This window comes from Phaseolus vulgaris, chromosome 10, assembly GCF_051622355.1.
Source record: "Phaseolus vulgaris cultivar YP4 chromosome 10, ASM5162235v1, whole genome shotgun sequence".
In the NCBI taxonomy this organism is placed as follows: Eukaryota; Viridiplantae; Streptophyta; class Magnoliopsida; order Fabales; family Fabaceae; genus Phaseolus; species Phaseolus vulgaris.
This window is the reverse complement of record NC_143507.1, coordinates 11,064,544-11,084,024: the sequence shown is the minus strand read 5'-3', so window position 1 is coordinate 11,084,024 and position 19,481 is coordinate 11,064,544. Positions and strand designations below refer to the sequence as shown.

The window sequence follows — 19,481 nt, the reverse complement described above, 5'->3', positions numbered from 1 at the left end:
CGCTTACTTTGCTTTTATTTAATTTTCATGCAAACTATTGTCAATATCAAATCAAATCAAAATATTGTAATATTCTTATACTTAGTGAATGCTACTATTAGATTTTAAATAATTGTTTCTTGTGGATTCAATATCCGTCCTTAGAGACAAACTATTATTTTTGACTCGGTACACTTGTTGTAAAAGAGTTATCACCCAATCAATCAAATTGATTTTCACCTGTTCAAGAAATTTGTGCTTAAGCGAAAATAAACCTAATAGTAGGTTGATTTTCTAGTTTATTTTTGTTAGGGCGAAAATTTCCATGGCTAGAACTTTCGCTAGAGTGAGAACTTTGTTGTTTGGATGAAATATTCACCACCTTAGGTCATATCAGCACTGCTTGCAATTTTGCGTGAGTGAGAACTTTGTTGTTTGGATGAAATATTCACCACCTTAGGTCATATCAACACTACTTGCAATTTTGCGTGAGTGAGAACTTTTTGCTTAAGTGAAAACTCTTCATTTGAGCGAAAAGCTCGTCGTTATAAGTCATATTACACCGTCAATATTTTGCTTGAGTTAGAACCTTTTACTTGAGCAAAAATGACACCATGAGAAATTTTGTTTGGCAAAAATGTTTTGCTTTAGAAAAATTGCTCAAATAAGACACTTTCACATGAAGGAAATCTCCCATTTTTTCCAACATGCAACTTTCTCACCCCGAAATCTTCATTAGACAATCAAACACTAACTTGAGTACGTAAAATAATACAAAAAAAAATAAGAATTCTAACAAAGAGAGTATATTTTACAATAGTCACAACAAAAGTATACAACACTATCTGGTTATTATCTTTGAGTGATGACTCCCTAACTTGGATTTTCTTGGTTCCTTTTCCGTTGGATTACTACAAATGCTCACTTGAGATGTAGAAACACAAAATCTATAGTATGCTATACAATCTATTAGACAATTTGTAAATTTGTAGCATATATTCATTAGACGATCGGATGAACAAATTGAATGTGTATCATTTTTTTTATTAAAAAGTTGAACAAATTCTGTTTAATATACACATATACAATTTATGTTTTCAATCAAAGAGATTTTGCACAAACAAAGTTAAAGTTTGAAATTAAAAATCACTTTGTTAATCTTTCTTTCTAGGATATCTCTAAGGTTTATCTTTTTTTAAACATATTTGATCAAATTAGTATTTGCAATTATCTTTTATCAAGTTCGTACACATATTTGTATATTTTCTAAACGAAAATATTTTGAACAACTGAAAATCTTTGATGTCTTGTTTTAGTGTCGCGAAAAATCTAGGACAAGAAGATTAATAGTTTAAGTTATCTTTTTTCTTACTAACCCATATTATGATTACTTTCGAAAAATCATATAATTTGATAACATAACTATAGAAGAAAGATACAAGGCTATATAAAGATAGGAGAAGACAATGATCGTCTAGTGTTTTTGCTCTTATAAATTGTCTAAATATCATATTGTCTAGTATTTGTGTTCTTAGTAGACCATATCTATTCTATTGACAAACCATGTATATTGTTTTGTTTATACTAGTCTATCTATTTTGTTCGTGCAACATTATAGATAAGACAATTTTGTTGGTGGGGTTGGATATTATTCAAATTGAACTGAAGTTGTGTTCTTAATGATTTCACCTTTTTAAAAAAACTTAACAATACTGATTAAACAAACAACTTCTTTAGTCTTCTTCATTGAACCATAGTTGGATTGTGTCCTAACAACTTTTGTAAAAATTATTTTGCACTCAATTGAAGTCGTGTTTGGAAAGGATGACTTCTTAATAATGAAGTTGTGCTACCCAAGCACAACTTATCTATCTACAATTTTTTATTCAAATGTTTTTCTATTCAAATGTTCATTTTGATAAATTTAGTGCAAAATAGCACAATTTTAGTAAAATTTCAATATTTTGATATATGTGACAATATGTGCTACTCGTCGTGGAATTAACATGTATATTAGTAACCTAAATGATCATCACATTCATATTATTTTTGTCGACAAAGAATGAATAAAAATAAAAATATGATCCAATTCATATAAAAAAAATTTTAAACATAGATCACCATAACAAAACACAAAATGACAAAACCTCACACAATATGTAGAAAATATATTAAAAAAATAATGTAAAACTAGCATAAGAAAACAAAGTTATATGCTTTTACCTGCAACATCTCCAAACCCCTTTTCACCAAAAGATCACTTCCAAATAACTATGATACACATTATATGAAAATTATATAACAAGATAAATATTTTTCTCCGCCTATCAGATCAAGTTCCTGAAAAAACAATTTTTGCGCAATACTAGTATTCTAAGAGATAGAGCACAGATTATACAGTAATTACAAATCCAAATCAGATACAAATCCCTTTAAGATATCCAGATGTAGCAGCAAATTCCTATATAAATAATAAAAAAAATCTATTAGTTTATACACATGGTGGTGAAATTAATATGAAAAAGAAAATTTGAGTGAAATTGTAGTACATAATATATGTCAAATATTTTATCCTGTATGGATGTAAAAACGTTACTTTTCTTCCATACAATGCATAAACCTTTAACATCTTCTAAAGGATGAGAAAAAATTAGATATTTAGATGAGATAATTCAGTGGAAAGTGACATGATGAAAAGCTTCATATATTGATCTATGTCTGAAGCCTAGCTATATAGCTACTTTGGGAAAAGAAATGAGAAAAAAAAATAACATAACAAGAAGAAAGAAGAAAGAACTCAGGCTTTATCTTATCCATTTGCATGTGGAATATCTTGGTACTTTAAAATCCAAGTGAACTAAAGCCAAATCTTAGTCATCATACAACTTTATTTTAGTCTTTTAGGAAAACAGACCATATCTGAGGCCAATTTATGTAACAACTGGATTGCACTATTATGTTGTCAGCTTTACAATACACACGTAATCTTCGTTTTTACTCACAGATGGACGTTGATATGATTGGATAAATCACCACAAAACACTTCTTTTCCTTTTCTTTTTCAAGGGTAAAAAGTTATTAAGCAAAGAAGAACCCTAATTTCTTATTCAATTTTAGGTGTATGTAATGTGAAAAATTTCTATTTATTGCCCTCTTATAAGAAAAATTAATTTTAGGAAGCCTTGGACCGTTATTTTAGGTAGCTTGTGTTATCGCACAGAAAATGAATTTGGAACTAGGTTGGATTAGTTAGATTTTAAAAAAAGCAATTTGAGTTAAATAAACTCAACAATAACGTATTAGTTAGGTTCAAATTAATCCAAGATTTAAAAAGTACTACTATTGAAATAAAATAATCTCAATAACAAGGTAGTGGTTGGGTTTAAATTAATCTATACAAATCTACACCGTTATTTTTTAGAAAAGTAAAAATGAATTTATCTTAAAATTTCAATTAAAAGGCACAAATAACATTTTTTATTGAAAAATTGACAACACTATTGTTATCTTTTAATATATATATATATATATATATATATTGTGTGATTTTTTATAAAAATATTTGCATAAACAAATAAAAAAAATTGTTTATAATAGTGAAATAAGTTTTTTTTCACGAAAGTAAAGTAATTTTTTTAAAATTATAATTTTAGATAATTTCTTTATAAAAATGGATAAGTCATATATTATGTGATGACTTTAATGTAAAATAATATAATTTTATATAACTTTAATTATATTATTTTGTACTAAAGTTATATGTGTATACACTTTTATTTTAAAGTTGTTCACATAATAGCTTACTTATTTTTATAAAAGAATTTTTTTACCCAAAATCATAATTACTTTCGTGAAGAAACGGAAATAAGTAAACTAGACTAATTACTATAAAAAAAGCTCACTTGGTTTAATGAAAGGGTAAAATACGTTCTTTTATATAAAAAAAAAGGTTATGATATTTTCATATTTTAATATAATAACAAAATATTAATTAGTTGTCATATAATAAATTTATTTTGGTATAAGTTTTAATAGATTCCAATTGGTGGACCAATAACCATCATGTGAATAGTTAAAGTGATATGAAATTTTAACATGTTCTTTTTTTCATGATTTGTTTTTACAACTTTTCTTTATATAGTACAAAATCTTTTTAGTACATTACCTAAAATTTAACGAATCTAGATCGATCAAATTTAGATCTATTTATATTTTTTTTTATTAATAAAGAATAAAATTAATTAAAATTGGGCATTTCAGGCATGCTCAAATCAAATCCTTATAAAAAAAATTGTAACACCCAAAAAATATAGGTAAGTATTACAATATAAGTTCTACATCATTTTTATACCAGCTTAGAGTTTTTCAAAACATTTCTAATACATCATTAAAGCTTATCAAAATACAAATATTTACAATATCAGTTTCAAAACAACATCCTAAAGTCTTCAAGATCCTCCGACACCTGTATGATCATCTGCTCGTGTACATAGTACAATCATTGCAGTTCACAACACAAAAAGAAAAGTAAGGGTAAGCTAGTGAAAATAAAATTTTATAATATGCACAATTAAATCAAAAGAGAAAACTTGATTACATGGATCAATTTCTCAATTATTCAATCTTCTTCAAATCTCAACATAAACCAATCACATGGATCTACACATCCATGATATTCAACAAACATAATAACAACTAATGCCTTCCGGAAGACCCTATTAAGTAAGCCCTATCAGAGACTAACACCTGATCCAAAGATTACCAATGAATCCAAGAGAAAGGATGAAGGTAAGTTCATGCATCTCATATGTCATTGTGTGCATGAACTACCCTATCAGCTTCTCACCACCTGATATTTTAGTTTATGTGACTTAGATCATCAGTGAAACTTGGAGATCTCTGTTACCACATATGCATCAATACTTAATACACAAACAAACATTAGTCCATACATTATCCCAAATGTATGAATTAAATTCCATACCATTTTCATCATAAAATATCATTCAAAATGTGATCCACAACATTCAAAAGTCTATTTAACATGAAAAACAACACTTAAATACTAAACCATCAAAATCTAATATTTCTACAATTTTAAATAAAATACAAACAAACAACACAATATATAAAGACACAACATCCCTGAAAGAGAAATTCAATATTGGGACAACGTCCCCTCCACATCCAAATCTTCTAGCCTAGTGATGTGAGTTGATTTTAGATTGGCACATTTTAGAGTTTACTCTTTTGATTATGATTTTGAGATTAACAATTTAAGGTGAGAACCCAAAGAAGATTCCCACTAGACACAAATTTAACCAAATGGTTAAGTAAGTGTGAAAGTTCACTTTTAGAGGGCAAAGAGGAAAACACAATATGGTGATTATGATGATGAAGGTAACTTGCGAAAATGGAAAGAATATAAGATGAAGAATGACAAGTGATAACCAAAACTAAAAGACAAACATGATATCATAAAGAGGAATGGAATGGATGGTGCAAAAAGAAGATAAAAAGAGGAAGGGATGAAGAAAGCTTATAGAAGAAGAAGGGATGTCACGCCACTTGGAGAAGGAGGTACTCCAAGATGAGTGGTGAAAGAGCCGCCACTTGAAGTGCTCACACACTCAAGATAAGACCCACTATGAGAACTCTCAAGTTTCACAAAAACACTCTTGCATAATTTCTTTACTATATTCAAATTCAATGTGAAAATACATGGAGGGAGGCACGCTTTATATAGGAAGGAGTGACTTGGAGAGCAAGATGAGAGAGGGGTAGAAATGGGAGAGGAGAGAGGCGACCTTAGGGTTTGACCAAGGTTAATACCTCCATCTAGACCTAATTTCTAGAAGCTTAGGTTACCTTCCTAACCTATGGGCTTGGCATGAGCCCAAGTTGCTAAGTACACTTCTATTTATGCTATATAAAACCAATTCTACTGAAATTAAAAACAAAGAGACTAGTTGGTGCTCAACTCCCATCACATGGGCTCTACTCCTGGTTATCCTCTGAGGAATGATATGCTCTGAGGCATTGACTAGTGGTTGGTCCTGACCTAGCCCTAGATCCTGTGTCATACTTTGGGTCATCCTCCTGGAAGGTTGGGATTGGTCAGGGAATGCTCTATATGTCAGGTCTTTATCATGCTCTTCGGGTGGGAGAGAATTCGTCCAAGAATTTGCAACACCTGTAGAGAAAGGAGTTAGATTACTAACATTAAAAGAATTACTCTCTAAAAGGGACTATCACCACGAGGCAAGAGTTTGGATTTCCTTTGAGTAAGGAAGTGATCCTTCCTCAAGTGAAGTCAAACCCAGTCCCCAGGTTCAAAGATTAATGCTTTGCACCCCCTTATTGGCATGTTGCGCATACTTGCCTACCTTCCTTTTGATTTGGCTATTGATATGTTAGTGCAAGTTTTTAATAATAGATGCTTTTTCAAAACCATCCTTTCACAAAACCTCATCAAGTACAAGAATAGGAAGTAGGTCAAGGGGTGTGAGGGGATTAAACCCATACACAACCTTAAAAGAGGTTTGAGAAGTAGTAGAGTTAACTACTCGATTATAAGCAAACTCAATATGAGGAAGTAATTCTTCCCACACCCTAGGGTTCCCGAAAATAAGGCATCTTAACATTTGGGCCAAAGTTCTATTTATCACTTTTGTTTGATCGCTAGTTTGGGGATGACAAGTAGTAGAAAAGAAAAGTTTAGTGTTAAGTTTTCCCCATAATGTCTTCTAGAAGTGACTCAAGAACTTAAAGTCTCTGTTAGATACCATACTTCTAGGAAGCCCATGCAATCGAATAACTTCTTTAAAGAAGAGATTTGCAATATGACAAACATCATCTACTTTGTGGCATGGAATAAAGTGGGCCATTTTGAAAAAATGATCCATTACCACAAAGATAGAATCCATACCCTTAGATGTCTTGGGAAGACCTAAAATGAAGTCCATAGAAATGTCTACGCAAGGCATGTCCGGTATGGGAAGAGGGGTATATAAACCATGGGGTTGCACCTTAGACATAGCCTTCCTACATGCTATGCACTTATCATAGAAGCTGTGTACAAAATTGTGCATGTGAGGCCAAAAGAAATGTTTCATGCAATGTATCTAAGGTTTTTGCTACCCCAAAGTGTCCCATTAAACCACCCTCACGTGCCTCATTGACAAGAGATTGTCTCACAGACCCTTGGGGCACACAATGTCTTTTCCCTTTAAAGAGAAAGCCATCATGTATTAAAAAGTATTTGTGTCCTCCCTTTGAGTACTCTTGAAAGATGAAAGCAAAGTCAAGGTCATCTTTGTAAATTTTCTTAATGTGATCAAACCCCAAGTATTGAGTGTCCAAGACATTAAGCAAGGTATGTCCTATAGAAAGAGCATTCGCCACCATATTAGACTTACCTTGCTTATGTTTGATCACATAGATAAATTGCTCAATAAACTCTACCCATTTAGCATGTCTCTTGTTAAGCTTACTTTGGATTTTCAAATATTTAAGAGATTCATGATCATTATGTATCACAAACTCTTTCGAAAAAAGATAATGTTGCCAATTTTGCAAAGCCCTAGCAAAAACATGCTCTTTGTCATAGGTGGAGTAATGGAGATGACTACTTTTAAGTTTCTCACTTAAATAAGCTATGGGGTGGCCCTTTTGAAGGAGGATAGCTCCAATGCCTATGTAAGAGGCATCACACTCAATCTCAAATGTTTTAGCAAAGTTGGGGAGTGTTAAAATGGGTGCCATGGTTAATTTGTCTTTCAAGGTTTCAAAGCATTTGTTTGTTCTTGGCCCCATTTGAGCACTACATCTTTCTTTACTATCTCATTGAGAGGTGCAACAAAACTACTAAAGTTTTTCACAAATCTTCTATGGAAACGAGCTAATCCATGAAAGCTTTGTACTTCACAAATATTGGTAGGTGTAGGCCAATTTCTAACTGCTGCCACCTTTTGCTCATCAACATGCACCTCTTTGGAACTCACTACAAACCCTAGAAATTCTATATGGTCTATGTCAAATACACATTTTTCCGGATTGACATACAACTCATCTTTCCTAAGGGTTTCTAGAACTTGCCTAACATGCACTTTATGGTCTTCTATGTTCAAGCAGTAGATAAGAATGTCATCAAAGTAGACTACTACAAACTTGCCTATAAAAGGTCTTAAAACATGATGCATTAGTCGCAGGAAGGTGCTCAAAGCATTGGTTAAGCCAAAGGGCATGACTAATCACTCATACAACCCAAACTCGGTCTTAAAATCAGTTTTCCATTCATCTCCTAGTTTAATTCAGATTTGATTATATCCACTTTTAAGATCAATTTTGGTGAAGACTTGAGACCCATGTAACTCATCTAACAAGTCATCTAATCTAGGGATAGGATGCCTATACTTGATGGTTATGTTATTTATGGCACGACAATTCGTACACATCCTCCATCTCCCATCCTTTTTAGGGACAAGAATGACAGGCATAACACAAGGACTCATGCTATCTTGGACCCACCCCTTGGCTAATAACTCCTCAACTTGTTGCTGAATTTCTTTGGCCTCAGTTGGATTGATTCTTGTTCTGGACCAGAGTACTGGGCTCGGTGCTCAGGTGATCGGACACCGGCACCTGCGTGGAGCAGGTCAGCTCAGATGGGCCCCGTAATGCTGGTACATGAGTTGGTACCCTGCCGGCCATGCTGTTAAGATTATGCACTCCAAGGAGGAAGATTTTGTGCGGTTGTTACACTAAGATTGTATGGCAATGTAACAGAATGTCTTCCCATCAGACCTACTTTCACTCGAGATAAGGTTCTCGTGAGAGGGGGGTTGTTACAATGAGGTAGCCTGAAATATTCTATAAAAGGGGATTCGTGATCCCTGGTAAAGGTACACCGTTTCTAAGACTGAAACTATTTACTTACTCATTGTTTCTTAGCCCAGTATTGACTTGATCGTCAAAGTGCAATCAACAGGTAAGACCCCCTCTGTTTCAAACGGAGCCGCATTCCAACATCCTAGGGAAATAGCAAAATCCAGCAGGGGCAGACAGAGTAATGACCTACTCCCAGAGTTAACCGATGACCATGTCAACCAGCAAGAACAATTCTATATGCAGGTCTATTTGGTAAAGAAGCTCGAGGAATAAAATCCTTTAGGTGGCTCTTGGAACACATCCTGAAATTCCATTAGCAAAGGGTCAAAGCCTTTAGAACTATCTACTGCCGACTCTATCTTTAGGTTTTTCTTAGGATAGGCTATGAAGATAGCCTTGCGAGCTAGCATTACCTTTTTGACCTCTTAGGAGGAGATGAGAAGGCTTTTCTTAACACTTTTTTTTTGTTTTCATTTTCTCCCTTCTCTTTCATTTTAACTTGGTCTTCATTCACCTCTTTTGGAGAGAGAGATTTTAATATGACTTTATGCCCTTGGAAGTTTAAAGATATTTTATTAGTAAGACCATCATGTAAATTTTTTCTATCAAATTGCCATGGCCTTCCTAATAGAATGTGAGTTGCTTCCATTCACACAACATCAAACAATACCTCATCTTTATATTTTCCAATGGAGAAAACTCCGAGGACTTGTTTATTGACAATTATTTCTCCCTCTTCACTAAGCCATTGTAATTTGTAGGGCTTTGTATGAGAGATGGTGGTTAATCCAAGTTTATCCACCACTCTTGTACTTGCCACATTTGTGAAACTACCCCCATTTATAATTAATGAACATAATTTGTTATTAATAAGGCATCTTGTATGAAAAATATTTTGCCTTTTGTCACATTTGTGAAACTACCCCCATTTATAATTAATGAACATAATTTGTTATTAATAAGGTATCTTGTATGAAAAATATTTTGCCTTTGACTTTCATCAAAAGGTTTTTGAGTTTGGCTAAGCATGAGCCTTACTACTAACCAATCACCTTCACAAGGTATGATACAAACCATATGGACAAGTAAATGACCAAGGACACAACAAACACTTCACAATTAGGACAATCATCTCAGCATACAAGACCAAGCCCCACCAAACCTCAAGAGAGCCTCAACAAAAGAACAACCAGACACAAACCAGAATATCAGATGTTTTTCCTTCTATTCTTTTCACAAGACAAGTGTATGTAAATAAATTAGGCTCACTTTAGGGGTGCAATTAGAAGAATAAATATAAAATAGGGTGTACTTAGTATAATATTGGGCTTGTGTCAAACCCACCAAAAACCTAGCTTCTAGAAACCCTTTTCCAAAACTGCCCCTTAACCTTCGAAGATGTAGGCTAGCTTGGGAGGCACTCCACTTTGACCTACCTTCTAAAAGGTTTCTCACAAATGACACTCTTACCCCTCTATATTGCTCTCCAAGACACTCTCTCCTATAAATAGAGTGCCTTGCCTCATGTATTTGACACATTGAATTTGGAAATACTAAAGAAACTTTGCATGAGTGTTTAGCGAGGCTTGAGTGTTCTCTCCTAAAGGGTCTTATCTTGAGTGTGTGTACACTTCAAGTGGCGGTTCTTCACCACTTATCTTGGAGTAACCCATCCTCCAAGTGGCATGCTTCATTACCCATTCTCCATAAGCTTTCTTCATCCTTTTCATCTTTTCTCTTTTATGTTCTTCTTTTGCGCCACTTTTCTTTTCTCCATTATAATCTCATGTCCTTTTAATTTCGGTTATTATCTTGTTATCTTCATCTTTGTGTTCATTTAATTCCGCAAGTTATCTTTATCATTGTCACCATATTTGTGTTTTTTCTCTTTGCCCTCTAGAAGTGAACCTGCACACTTACTTAACCACTTGGTTAAGGTTGTGTCCAGTGGGAATCTTCTTTGGGTTTCTCACCATATTTGTTAAATTCAAAAAGCCTAAACAAAATAGTAGCCTATAAAATGTGCCAATCAAAAATCAACTCACATAGTAACTCATAATCTTCCTCATTTAGGCTTCTTGAAGAGGTAGGGGAGTCAGATCTTGAGGATTGGGAACTATGTTCACTCACTACAACTCCCCCTTTTACCATCATTGTTCTTTTGGTTGGACAATTGGCAGTTATGTGCCCAAAACCTAAACATTTAAAACATTATATACTTGAGGTTTTGGTGGGTGACTTGGGGGTAGAGGTGGAAGGTTTGTCTTTAGAAACTATATGGTGAGAAGTGGTTTCTTTTGAAAAATTGGAAGGAAAAGTTTTTGTAGAATTTATTTTTATCCTTCCATGGGGATTTGTAAAAGGCATCATTATGAGTATTTTTTATTTTTTTTCTTCAAAAGTTGTGATTCCACCTTGATGGCTAGGTGAACCAATTGCTCTAAAGAAGAGTACTCATATAACTCTACAATATCTTGAATTTCTCTCCTTAAACCACTCACAAACCTAACTATCTTTGACGCTTCACTATAACGCATATTAATTTTAGTCAAAGTGGTTTCTAAGTGCTTAAAGTATTCATCTACCATCCTAGGTCCTTGATGAAGCCGTTGGAGCTTCAACAAGAGTTCCTTCCTATAATGAGGAGGAACAAACTGCGCGCGAATGCATAACTTTAAATCACTCCAATAGATCATGGTTGACCTCTTGTTTAGCCCAATGTCCATCACAGTTTGATGCCACCATTGCATGGCATAGTCTAAAAATTCTAGGGAAGCTAACTTAACATTTTGGTCCTCTTCGACCTCATACACAATAAAGATTTGTTCTATCATAGCTTCCCATACTAAATACAAATTGGGTTCACTTCCCCACTAAAACTAGGTAATTTAACAAAAGGAAAAGAAGTCTTTGGTGGTTGGTGTTGATGGTGCCATTCTTCAAAATTGTGCACTCTCCAATCTTCTTCTTCTTCTTGAATCCCATAGTGCATATGATGTCCAGTAGCTCTTCTAGGCTTCCATCTCCTTTCTTTATCTTGTCTCTCTTAAGTCTCTTCTAATCTTTGCATCCTGTTAGATATGATTAGATATTATTAGATATTATGAGATATTATAGATATTGTTAGATATTTCATATTTATGTAATGGGCTTAGCCCATATGTTTCTTTTCCTATATAAACATAACCTTATGTGTTCAATATACAAATTTACCATATTCTTTCTTTTCCTTTAATATGGTATCTAGAGCATAGAGTCAGGGTTCAATTTTTATTGGCGAACCCACTATTCACTGGAATTTTCTAGCCATTGCCCCACCGCCTCGTCGGACCCTCGTCGGAGCTGCCGCCAGTCTCTTGTCGAAACCGTCGCCGGAATCTTGTTGAAACCGTCGCTTGAGACGTTGCCGAAATCATCGCTGGAGACGATGCCGAAGACTTCAACTTTGCTGCTGCCGCCAATTAACTAGTGACTGGATTTGTCCTTATCCTCTATGGCCTCTTTCGCTTCCTCTGTCACTCTGGCTTCTTCCGTTGCCACTACCACTATGGCTTCTTTCGCTGCCATTATGCCAGATTCGTCTATTTATACTAATTATGTCAATGTTCATCTTTCCATTGACAAATTGGATTGAACCAATTATGACACTTGGGCCTCATATATTAAATTATGGCTTAAGGGTCAAGGTTATGTTGATTATCTTACCTGTCCTAATGTTGTTGAAAATGAGGTTTCCTGTTGGTTGAAAATTGATGCTCAATTATGCATTGTTATCAAATCTATCATTTTTCTCATTTTTAAAACAATTTTTTCGTACCTATGAGACATGTTCATAAGTTTGGGAACAAGAAAAATTATTATACAACAATGATACTCAACGTCTTTATGGTGTGTGTCAAAATCTCCTCACAGTTGTTGCTCCCAAGCATCTGGATGGTACAATGGCGGAATATCTGGGTGAACTTCATGCTCTTCTTCATGATTTTAATGAGTTATTACCTCCTGCCCCCACTCCTTCTCAAGAACTAGAACAAAGATCCAAGTTCTTCATGTTATTGGGTTTATATGTCCTTCCTAATGATTATTCTCATGTTCGTGATCAAATTTTGGGATCTCCTATCGTGCCCAATTTTACTTCCACTTGTTCTACCCTTGTGCGTGTGCCAGGTAATCACACCACTGATATAACGTCTCATGTTAATGACTCTTCTGCTTTAGTCTCTCAACATAATGATCGTAATCACCCTCACAAGTCGGACAAAGGGTGTCACAAGTGTGACCATTGTGGCAAACTTGGCCACAAAATTGACAGATGTTATGCTTTACATGGTTGTCCTCCTAAATCTGTTGCGGTTGCTCAAACTGCTCCTGACCATACTTCAATTGATACCTCAGGCCAGCTTGTTATTTTCAATGAATTTCTTAAATGGTATGAGGATCGTCAGAACCCTAGTTCGACAACTTTTGTTGCACATTCAGGTACATCTTTTGTTGGCCTCACTCACTCCACTTCCCTTGGCCCTTGGGTTCTAGATTCAGGTGCCACAGATCACATTACTGGTAATCAATTTTTTTTCTCTTCCCTATCTACTACGAGTTATTTACCTTCAATTACCATGGCCAATGGATATAGGGTACCATCACATGGTGTTGGTACTATTAATCTTTTTCCCTCTTTATCTATTGACAATGTTCTTTATGTCCCTAGGTCTCCATTTAACTTATTATCCATTAGTCGCCTCACTCGTTCCCTTGGTTGTGTTATTTCTTTTACCAAAGATTCAGTTTCTTTACAAAACCAAAGTTCGGGACGGATGATTGGCACCAGATGTGAGTCTCACGGACTTTATCAACTACAAATCTCTGCACATGTTGGCGCGATTATGGATTCTCCACATTGGAGAAACAAAATAAACCCACTACCCTTAGGTTATCCTAAGGATGAACAACTCTGATACCATTAAATGTAATACCACAAAAATACATCTAACTATTACAATACAAGTTCTACATATTTCTATACAAGCTTAAAGTTTTTCAAAACATTCCCAATACATGATTAGATCTTATAGAAATACAAATATTTACAATCTAAGTTTCAAAACAACATCCTAAAGCCTTACAGACCATTTGACACCTATATGATCATATGATCATATGCTCGTGTACATAGTACAATTATCACAGTTCACAACATAGCAAGAAAAACAAGGGTAAGCTAGTGAAAATAAAATTTTATAATATACACAATTAAATCAAAAGAGAAAACCTAATTACATGGATCAATTTCTCAATTATTGAATCTTCTTCAAATCTCAACATAAAAAAAAATCACATAGATCTCACATGGATCTACACATCCAGGATATTCAACAAACATAATAACAATTAACGCCTTCTGGAAGACCCGTATTAAGTAAGTCCTACCAGAGTCTAACACCTGATCCAAAGATTATCATCGAATCCAAGAGAAAGGATCAGGGTAAGTTCAATACAACTCAAGTCGTGCATCTCATATGTCACGGTGTGCATGAACTCCCCCATCAGCTTCTCACCACCTGATATCTTAGTCTATGTGACTTAGATCATCAATGAAACTCAGAGATCTCTGTTACCACATAGGCATAAATACTTAATACACAAACAAACATTAGTCCATGTATTATCCCAAATGTATGAATTAAATTCCATACCATTTTCATCATACACTATCATTTAAAATGAGATCGACAACATTCAGAAATCTATTTAACATTAAAAAAACAACACTTAAATACTAAACCATCAAAATCTAATATTTCTACAAGTTTAAATAATATATAAACAAACAACACAAGATATAAACACACAACATCCGTGGAAAAGAAATTGAATATTGGGACCACGCCCCCTTCACATCTAGATCTTCTAGCCTAGGGTGCTATAGAAATTAAAGTTAGCTTCCCTTACCTTAATTGCTTGATTTACAAGCAACCTCTAGAATTTTATCCCCTCACTCTAGATACACTTCAAGATATAAGAGCCTAATGCAAGTTATCCAAGCAAAACATAAATTTAGTAAATAGTACAATAAGTTGAGAGGATTACTCTTCTCAACTGACCCCACCAAAATTGATGACTAAATTCTAAGGAAAAACAAAGAATAAAGGATGTTTCGAAAAAAAAAATGAACTTACTCTATTTGAAAATCTGATCAGGTAGAAACATTCCTTAACTCCTCAACTACAACGTGGTTCGATCAGATTCTAAAAAGATGATGTATGGAGTGAGAAATGAAGAGAGAAGGGAGAGGGTTGGAGAGATTGAGAGAGAAGGAAGAAAGAAAGAAAAATCGTGGGGGGTGGGGGGGCTTCTCTATTTTTATTTACGTTGTTACAAATGTATCATATGCTATAATTCTTACAAACCAAAAGTACACCATTTAAGCAAAGACAAAGTGCTGCAAAACATATTACAATTATCTTGTATTATCTCTACCTAGATATAAGTAAAAACATATCTAAACATTCCTACTGCCTATTACCTAGCCATTTATGTGTAAAGTAGCAACATCAAAAGCGGTCTAAACAACTCTTTTAATACTTCTTCTGTTGCACCTTAATGAATTATTTCCTTCTCTTTGAGAGATTTGTGCTTAAGGAACCACATAACCAAAAAAGATCTCTGATGTTGTTAAACCTACCTAATAGATCTTCACCTTGCTGTAACACTTTATTTCTCTTAGTCTCCTGTAGTCCCATGACAGAAATCTTCCGCTCAGTGTGATTCAAACCTGGTTTACTGAAATCAGAGCTCAAACAACATCCCTTTCCTCTAAAACCTCCTCCAATGATCCTGGTATCCTGCAACACAACCTCAACTGCCATATGCCAGCAATAATATAACAAGAGTTTTTTCCTTCATTGACTAAGGAAGAAGTTTTAAACTTAACCTTATCAACCTCAAAACATTTATGGTTTTAATATATTTCTTCAATTAAAAGACAATGTGATATTAAATTTAATGATAAATAATTTTTTAATTTTTTTATTGAATAAAATTTTTTATAACTGATTTTATCTTTCATAAACTATTTGGTAAAATCCTTTTTTAAGATTTGAAAAATATCCTACGGACTCAAACCCACAAAAAAATAAATTTATTTTAATTCATTTATTTCCTCAGTATTTCTTTATTTAGGTTTCAAAAAATAATAGAAACGCGGACGAAGGCTAGCATTCTATGGGATTAGTTTCAATTGTTTTTTGTTGTACTAGATTTCAAATTCAAATTACTAATTGAAGGTATTACTAATAAAAAAATATCATCAAATCATTGAGAAAATTATCTAAAATTTGTAACAGTTTACCCTTAATAAAATTACAAAAACATTTCCTCTTTTAAAAGTGTAAATAGTGTAATGTTTTACAAACACTTGGGGAGTTGATGTAATGTAGAACTAGTATAGTATTTTAAAAAAAAATTAGAGTATGTATAGAAATAAATTATAATTTCCAAAACTTCACAACTGATTAGTATAATTTACTTTAATAAATAATAAATTAATTAGTTCAAGTTTATTAAATTTTTTAAATAATAAATTTATATAATTATCAAAATAGATTGATTTTAGTTTGATTAAAAAATGAATTGTTATTATACTATAAATCTGTATGAATTCATTCTGTAATTGAAGTGAACCTATGAACATCCTTAAATCTAGTCAACAGTTGGAGAATTACATTTTTTATTATTTAACTAATTATATAAAACTTGCAGGGGAGTGTATTAACCTTGATGTTGAGTTCCTCTTCATCAAACTTCTTACCAAGGCTTATAAGGTGATTCACAATGTGAGAGAACCTCTTTTGCACATCACATATTGATTCTCCCTTCTGCATTCTGAAGAGTTCATACTCCTGGATCAGAGCATGCTTCCTAGCTCTCTTTACATCATTTGTGCCTTCATGTGTGACCTCCAAGATGTCTCACATTTCTTTGGTCGAGCTACATTGCGAAACCCTGAAAAATTCATCACTACTTAAAGCATATGTTATAATGTTCTTAACTATCCAATAAAATTTAGCTTTCTTAGATTCTGCCTCTATCCATTCAGATGAAGGTTTATCAACTAAAACATCATCTTTCTTAACTGGAGGTACAAAAGGACCATTTTCAATTGATTCCCAAATGCCTTTGTCGGTTGAATGTATAAAAATATTCATTCTAACATTCTGAAATTGGTAATTGACTACATAAAACAAAGGTGGCCTGTTTATTGAGGCTCCTTCCCCAAAGGGCATTTTATCAGCCATCAAAATATTTTCAAAAAACCAGAAATAAAAAACTTGAATAACTTTCAAGAACCTTACTCTTGATGCCAATTGTTAGGTTTGATGGCTACAACAAGGGGGGGGGGGGGGAAATTGTTTTTGAACTATTTTCACAAATACTTTGCTTAGAATGAAGCTTTAACAAACAACACAGAAAAGCAGTTCAAAAAACCAATTCAATAGTCAAACAGAAACTGGAATCAGAAATTCAATCGGTTAAAGTTGTGATTTAACCGATTATTTATGACAGCAGAAATTACAAATAGTTTAATAAGAGATGAGATAGAGAGAATTACACACAGAGATTATACTGGTTCGCTCAATCATAGAGCTACATCCAGTCCTCAGTCAAACCACTGAGTTTTCACTATGCAATCAATCACAGATTACACAAACACCACACACAAAGTGGTGACTTCTGTTAGAATATATGGCCTTAAACGAGAGGGGGGGGGGGGGGGTGAATTGTTTAAGAGGGGTTTTTGGAAACTTTTTCAGCTTGAACAAAATCCTTTGTGTGAATCCAGATCAGAATTTCAGTTAGCCAAGAATTTAAGCATTTAAGCACAAAACAGCAAAGCACCAAAAAAACAATCGGTTGTTTATACCAGTAAAGCAATAACAACTGAATTTAAATGAGTTTAAGGGAAGAAAGAGATACACCAACAATTTATACTGGTTCACTCTTAAACCAAGAGCTACATCCAGTCCCCAGAAGCCACTGGGTAATCCACTAAGCAATCAAAACAGATTACACACAAACCACCAAAGTAGTGACCTTGAACCCTTCAAGAAACACACTCACTTTGGCACAACACACACCAAAAGTATTAATCTTGATCACCTCAAGAACACACAACACTCCTTGGCAATAACACCAGAATTACAGAAGATTCAGAAAGAATTACACTTGTTTACAGAACAATCTGAAATCAATACAGATGCAATCCTATTCCACTCTTTCTTGAGAAAACCCAAAGCTTGATGTGAATGTTCAAAACTTGAAAGCAATCTTTCTCACAACTGAAAAAACTCAAATCTATTTCACTTATTTGTTTTAAAACATAAACAAACCTTTTATACTTTTCAAAGATTGGTCAAAGCATTTAATGAAGGAGCGTATTCAGTTGGAAATCATTTAAAGCACATTCAATCACCAAAACAGAATTTTGTTAGGATTTTCAAAGAAAAAATCGATTGAAACCACGAAAGAATCGATTGTTTTGGTTTGACAGCAAGTCAACCAACCAAAACAATTTTCAACCTTTTCAAAAACACCTAAGAGTAAAACAATCGGTTGTTTCGACAAAACAACAGGTTGTTTTTCACTTAGTTTGAAAAACACTTAAATTCAAAAAGGTTTTAAAACACATTAGCTTTAGATTCAACAAAGAGTGGATTACACTTTTAAACTACCCAGATCCCACCCCAAACACAACAGTAACTCCAGCCTTGCATCAAACACTTGGATTTGGATTCTTCAAAGCCCTTGATCACTCTTGATCAACAACTTTGAATCCCACAAAGCCTACCCACCCTCCTTGCACACAACAACCACGTTCCCTTCACATCTAGATCTTCTAGCCTAGGGTGCTATAGAAATTAAAGTTAGCTTCCCTTACCTTAATTGCTTGCTTTACAAGCAACCTCTAGAATTTTATCCCCTCACTCTAGATAAACTTCAAGATATAAGAGCCTAATGTAAGTTATCCAAGCAAAACAAAAATTCAGTAAATAGTACAATAAGTTGAGAGGATTACTCTTCTCAATTGACCCCACCAAAATTGATGACTAAATTCTAAGGAAAAACAGAGAATAAAGAATTTTTAGAAAAAAAAATGAACTTACTCTGTTTGAAAATCTGATCAGGTTGAAATATTCCTTAACTCCTCAGCTACAACGTGGTTCGATCAAATTCTAAAAAAGATTATGTATGGAGTGAGAAATGAAGAGAGAAGGGAGAGGGTTGGAGAGATGGAGAGAGAAGGAAGAAAGATAGAAAAATCGTGGGGGGTGAGGGGTGGGGGGGCTTCTCTAATTTTATTTACGTTGTTACAAAAGTATCATATGCTATAAGTCTTACAAACCAAAAGTACACCATTTAAGCAAAGACAAAGTGCTGCAAAACATATTACAATTACCTTGTATTATTTCTACCTAGATATAAGTAAAAACATATCTAAACATTCCTACTGCCTATTACCTACCCATTTATGTGTAAAGCAGCAACATCAAAAGCGGTCTAAACAACTCCTCTAATACTTCTTCTGCAACACCTCAATGAATTATTTCCTTCTCTTT

At 33.8% G+C, this 19,481-nt stretch overlaps 1 pseudogene; it reads left to right on the top strand.

Moving 5' to 3' along the window:
- Positions 1–12,809: 12,809 nt before the first annotated feature.
- LOC150024221 (uncharacterized) lies at positions 12,810–13,472 on the top strand (annotated as a pseudogene).
- The last annotated feature ends 6,009 nt before the right edge of the window (positions 13,473–19,481 follow it).